At 45.9% G+C, this 6,000-nt stretch overlaps 1 protein-coding gene across 1 annotated transcript in view; it reads left to right on the top strand.

The window, feature by feature from the left end:
• Positions 1-3,152: 3,152 nt before the first annotated feature.
• Positions 3,153-6,000, top strand: part of NRXN3 (neurexin 3) — a 403,334-nt gene continuing 400,486 nt past the window's right edge. The window contains 1 exon segment of the mRNA XM_075614646.1: positions 3,153-3,200. The gene's annotated coding sequence lies outside the window, so the exon portion shown is untranslated.

The following is a 6,000-nucleotide window of genomic DNA, read 5'->3' as shown; positions in this document are numbered from 1 at the left end:
GTGGAGAGAGCGAGGGGGAGACGAGGAGGTGCAGTGGAAAGAGCGAGTGGGAGACGAGGAGGTGCAGTGGAGAGAGCGAGGGGGAGACGAGGAGGTGCACTGGAGAGAGCGAGGGGGAGACGAGGAGGTGCAGTGAAGAGAGCGAGGGGGAGACGAGGAGGTGCAGTGGAGAGAGCGAGGGGGAGACAAGTAGGTGTAGTGGAGAGAGCGAGGGGGAGACGAGGAGGTGTAGTGGAGAGAGCGAGGGGGAGACGAGGAGGTGTAGTGGAGAGAGCGAGGGGGAGACGAGGAGGTGTAGTGGAGAGAGCGAGGGGGAGACGAGAAAGTGTAGTGGAGAGAGCGAGGGGGAGACGAGGAGGTGTAGTGGAAAGAGCAAGGGGGAGACGAGGAGGTACAGAGGAGAGAGCGAGGTGGAGACGAGGAGGTACAGAGGAGAGAGCGAGGAGGTGCAGAGGACAGTGCGAGGAGGAGACGAGGATGTGCAGTGGAAAGAGTGAGGGGGAGACGAGGAGGTGCAGTGGAGAGAGCGAGGGGGAGACGAGGAGGTGCAGTGGAGAGAGCGAGGGGGAGACAAGGAGGTGTAGTGGAGAGAGTGAGGGGGAGACGAGAAGGTGCAGTGGAGAGCGAGGGGGAGACGAGGAGGTGCAGTGGAGAGAGCGAGGGGGAGACGAGAAAGTGTAGTGGAGAGAGCGAGGCGGAGATGAGGAGGTGCAGAGGAGGTATAGTGGAAAGAGCGAGGGGGAGGAGATGCAGAGGAGAGAGCGAGGGGGAGACGAGGAGGTGCAGAAGACAGTGTGAGGAGGAGTGCAGAGGAGGTGTAGTGGAAAGAGCGTACTGCTCTGTTTATAATACAGATACACACGCTGTTCTGCGTATAATACAGATACACTGTACAAGCTGCTCTGTGTATAATACAGATACACACGCTGCTCTGTGTATAATACAGATACACTGTACAAGCTGCTCTGTGTACAATACAGATACACACGCTGCTCTGTGTATAATACAGATTCACACGCTTCTCTATGTATAATACAGATACACTGTACAAGCTGCTCTGTGTATAATACAGATACACGCTTCTCTATGTATAATACAGATACACTGTACAAGCTGCTCTGTGTATAATACAGATACACTGTACAAGCTTCTTTGTGTATAATATAGATACACATGCTGCTCTGTGTATAATACAGATACACTGTACAAGCTGCTCTGTGTATAATGCAGATACACGCTGCTCTGTGTATAATACAGATACACGCTGCTCTGCATATAATACAGACACATGCTGCACTGCATATAATACAGATACATGCGCAGCTCTGTGTATAATACAGATACACGCTACACTGTGTATTATACAGATACATGCTGCTCTGTGTATAATAAAGATACACATGCTGCACTGTGTATAATACAGATACATGCTGCTCTGTGTATAATACAGATACATGCTGCTCTGTGTATAATATAGATACACGCTGCACTGTGTATAATACAGATACATGCTGCTCTGTGTATAATACAGATACATGCTGCTCTGTGTATATTACAGATACACACGCTGCTCTGTGTATAATACAGGTAGACACATCATGCCCTGGCCTGCTGAGATCACTGTATGATAATCAGGTGCTCACATTTATTAAACTAATAAAACAGTTATTCAAAGAGCTCTGCATAAGAGGGGTGAGAGGTATGTGTCCCTGATGTCTGTGTATTAGGAGGGGGTAAGTGGTATGTGTCCCTGAGGTCTGTGTATTAGGAGGGGGGAGAGGTATGTGTCCCTGATGCCTGTGTATTAGGAGGGGTGGGAGGTATGTGTCCCTGATGTCTGTGTATTAGGAGGGGGTAAGTGGTATGTGTCCCTGAGGTCTGTGTATTAGGTGGGGGGTGAGGTATGTGTCCCTGATGCCTGCGTATTAGGAGGGGTGAGAGGTATGTGTCCCTGATGTCTGTGCATTAGAAGGGGGTGAGAGGTATGTGTCCCTGAGGTCTGTGTTTTAGGAGGGGTGAGAGGTATGTGTTCCTGATGTCTGTGAATTAGGAGGCGTGAGAGGTATGTGTCCCTGATGCCTGTGTATTAGGAGGGGTGAGAGGTATGTGTTCCTGATGTCTGTGTATTAGGAGGGGTGAGAGGTATGTGTTCCTGATGTCTGTGAATTAGGAGGTGTGAGAGGTATGTGTCCCTGATGCCTGTGTATTAGGAGGGGGAGAGAGGAAGTGTCCCTGATGTCTGTGTATTAGGAGGGGTGAGAGGTATGTGTCCCTGATGTCTGTATGTTAGGAGGAGAGAGATGTGCTATTTTACAGTATATATTGTATAAGAGGGGTGTGTATATATCACATATAACAGGGGCCATGTGTCCCTGTATATATAGTATGAGAGGGGTGTGTATATATCCCATATAGGAGGGATTCATGTGTCCCTGTATATACAAGAGGCGTGTGTATATATCACAAATAGGAGGGCACCATGTGTCCCTGTATATACAGTATGAGGGGTGTGTACTGTATATATAAAATGTAGGAGGGGTCCCTGTGTCCCTGTATATACAGTATGAGAGGGGTGTATATATCCCATATAGGAGGGGTCCATGTGTCCATGTGTCCCTGTATATACAGTATGAGAGGGGTGTGTATATATCACATATAGGAGGGGTCCATGTGTCTCTGTATATAAAGTAGGAGGGGTGTATATATCACATATAGGAGGGGCCCATGTGTCCCTGTATATACAGTATGAGAGGGGTGTGTATATATCACATATAGGAGGGGTCCATGTGTCCCTGTATATACAGTATGAGAGGGGTGTGTATATATCACTTATAGGAGGGGTCCATGTGTCCCTGTATATACAGTATGAGGGGTGTGTACTGTATATATAACATATAGGAGGGGTCCCTGTGCCCCTGTATATACAGTATGAGAGGGGTGTGTGTATATCCCATATAGGAGGGGTCCATGTGTCCCTGTATATACAGTATGAAGGGGTGTGTACATGTGTCTGCTTGGGAGGGGTGAGGTGAGCACTGCTCCAGTCCATCCCCTGCCCCTCCCGCTCCTGTCTCTTTAAAGGGCGTGGCCTGCGCGGGGAGGGGCGTGGCCGGCTCCGGAGTGTGTGAATTCCGAAGCTGCCCTGGCAGTGCGAGGCTGGAGCTGCACCGAGGAGCACCGAGCCCGGACCGTGAGCGCAGGTCAGGGGGGGCCAGGAGGGGGGTGCGCGAGGGACAGGAGGGTGGTGTGCGAGCAACGGGAGGGGGGACTGGCCTCTGCGAGGGCAATAAACTAAAGCAAAGTCAGACAGAGTCGGGGCAGAAAGTTGGGGTAGAGGCAAAGTGCGGACAGAAGGGCACAGTCACACTCTCTACCTGTCCTCTGTGTGCATTATTGTGTGTGTGTGTGTGTGTGTGTGTATCTATATGCAAATGAGCATACAGTAATATTTCCATTGCTATATATATATATATATATATATATATATATATATATATATATATAATATCTAATATATCTATTATTTTGTATTTTGTGTGTGTGTGTGTGTGTGTGTGTGTATATATATATATATATATATATATATATATATATATATATATATTTTGCACTATATTGTATATTATAGTGTGCGCATTATGTATATTATATTGTATATGCTGTGTATAATATATACATATACATATACACACACACACACCCTGGGCCAGAGCCTTATTGCCCGGCTTGTTACAAATGAGCGCATCATATGAGTGATGTCATTTGGAAGTAACTGATGTGACTTTGATGCTTTTGCTGTAGGTGACTGATATTGGGATGTCTCATATTCTCCTCACTGAGGATACAAAGAAACAAATCAATTCAAGGGGGGAAAACATTCCAACTTAAAAAAATTAAAATTTCCATTTATTTATTTTTTACTTTTTTATTCTTTATTTTTTAACAAAATTCTTTTGACAAAAATCCCAGTTTTAGCTGCCGTTTGCTGGAGAGAAGATGCAGATTTTTCTGTGACCTACGGGTAGAAACCCATGCTCTTTACTTTGAACATTTTTTAAATTTTTTTAAATGTATTTTTTTTTTTTTTAACGTATCATTTTGGTTTTGACGGTAAATCTGATATTTTCCTCATCTGCTGCTGTCACTTGGGGAAAAAAGGAAAACGAAAAAAGACCCTATTTTCTTGATTTGATGATTCCACTATTAAGAATTTCAGTGAAAATGCTGTTTTTGCTCATTGTGTGTGTATATTTGTATGTGTATGTGTGTGTATATATATTTGAATGTGTATGTGTGTGTGTATATATATATATATATTTGGGGTTTTTCCACTCAAAGAAATAGGACAATTCGTTAACAGAGCTGATGGGGGGAGGAATTTGCAGAAGAGATGGACTGGTTTGTTGCCAGTGAGCAGGAAACGCTGCGTGAAATTAAAGATACCTCCATTTTCCTCTCAGATGTTACTATTTGTGGAAAAATCCGTTGATTTATTACTACAATGTATTTTTTGTCTTTTTTCCCAAATATCACATTTTGCACAAAAAACAGAGCGTGGAAAAAAAAATAAGTTTCCCCCCCGTGTTTGGGATCCAGGTCGTGTTCCTTGGACACACGGATCTCATGTAATCTTTTGTGTAATTCTGTCATTTTAGCTCTTGTGTGGAATTAAACCTCTCACTCCAATTTTACACACGCAATTGTGGGGTTTGAATTACAAGGATTATTTATTTGGAAAAGTTACATTTGTGAGATAATAATTTGATGGCGACCTGGAATATTTTTGCTCTCTGTCCAGATGGCCGTTGGGAATAATTTTACCTGCTCGGGAGGTGTCTTGTATATATGTGTATATATAACAGTATATATAATATATATATAATGATTTATTTTGCTATTCCCTTGTTTAAACAGCTGGGGAGGAGGGGGTTGCACCTTAGCTCAGGTACCAGGGTTTCAGGTTATCCCCCTGCCCTGAGCGGGGAGCTGCTTGCACGGACGCCCTAGCATCTGAAACCCGTGTGAACGTTAGGTCTTGTTATCTTGTATTTTTTTTGCGGCTCTTTTGGGGAAGTCGGAGCGAGTTAGACAGAAAAATAGAGTCCAATTATTCTGCTGATTGCTGGGACTAGCTGCCTATTTAGTTTCATTATCCATAAGACGCATTATTTCCCCCCCATCAATGTAAAAGTGGACGGGAGAGTGTGTGCAGGAGGGGGAGGAGGTGGGGGGCTTTAATAGCAGTGTGATTAGACCCACAGCTGCAAAACTGAGATATCAGAAGCACCAACAATTACACACACACGCACACACACGCACACACACACACAAACACGTTTACTGGGGTTGGATAAGCAAAGTGTTTCTGTAATTTTATTTTCCGCGGTGGTCTCGTTTTTTTTGTTTTTCGTTTTTATCCCAGCTACCGTACGCCCCACTCCTCCCCAACTCATCGCTCTACCCTCTCCCCTCATCTTCTCTCCCCATCCCTCAGTCCGTTCACGTCTACCTTTTTGGAAAAAAAAAAGGTTTCTGCGTGTTGCAGGGGTGTTGGGGGGGGGGGGGTAATGGATACACACAGACGCACGTTCTCCCCCTCGTGAGAGATATTTCTCCCCCCCCCTCTCTTCTCCACCCTTCGCCCGCTCCTGGTGCAATGTACAGTGTGTAATGCTTTGCCAAACTGGATCGGCATGGGGGGGGGGGGGGGAAAGGTTGGGGGGGGAGGAGGAGAGAGGCACGAGGGGGGAAGCGAAGGAAGGGAGGAGAAGGGGATGAAAGGTAGTACCCAACGCCATTTTCCCAGCCTTGTTTGCTGTATGATTCCGTGTCGCAATCCACGGAAAAGTGGGCGGTGGCGGGTGTGTGTGGGACCACGACGGAGAGCCTTGCAGGAATCTGAAACAGGCTCTGTGATAGAAGCCTTATGGGGGGGACGGGCGGAGAGTGATAATGATTAAGGTTAACCATCCATGAAACGTTGGCTAGGAAGGCGAGGGA

The sequence above is a fragment of the Ascaphus truei genome, chromosome 9 (genome assembly GCF_040206685.1).
Source record: "Ascaphus truei isolate aAscTru1 chromosome 9, aAscTru1.hap1, whole genome shotgun sequence".
Lineage (NCBI taxonomy): Eukaryota > Metazoa > Chordata > Amphibia > Anura > Ascaphidae > Ascaphus > Ascaphus truei.
The sequence above is the reverse complement of the archived record's forward strand: the minus strand, read 5'-3'. Positions and strand labels throughout refer to the sequence as shown.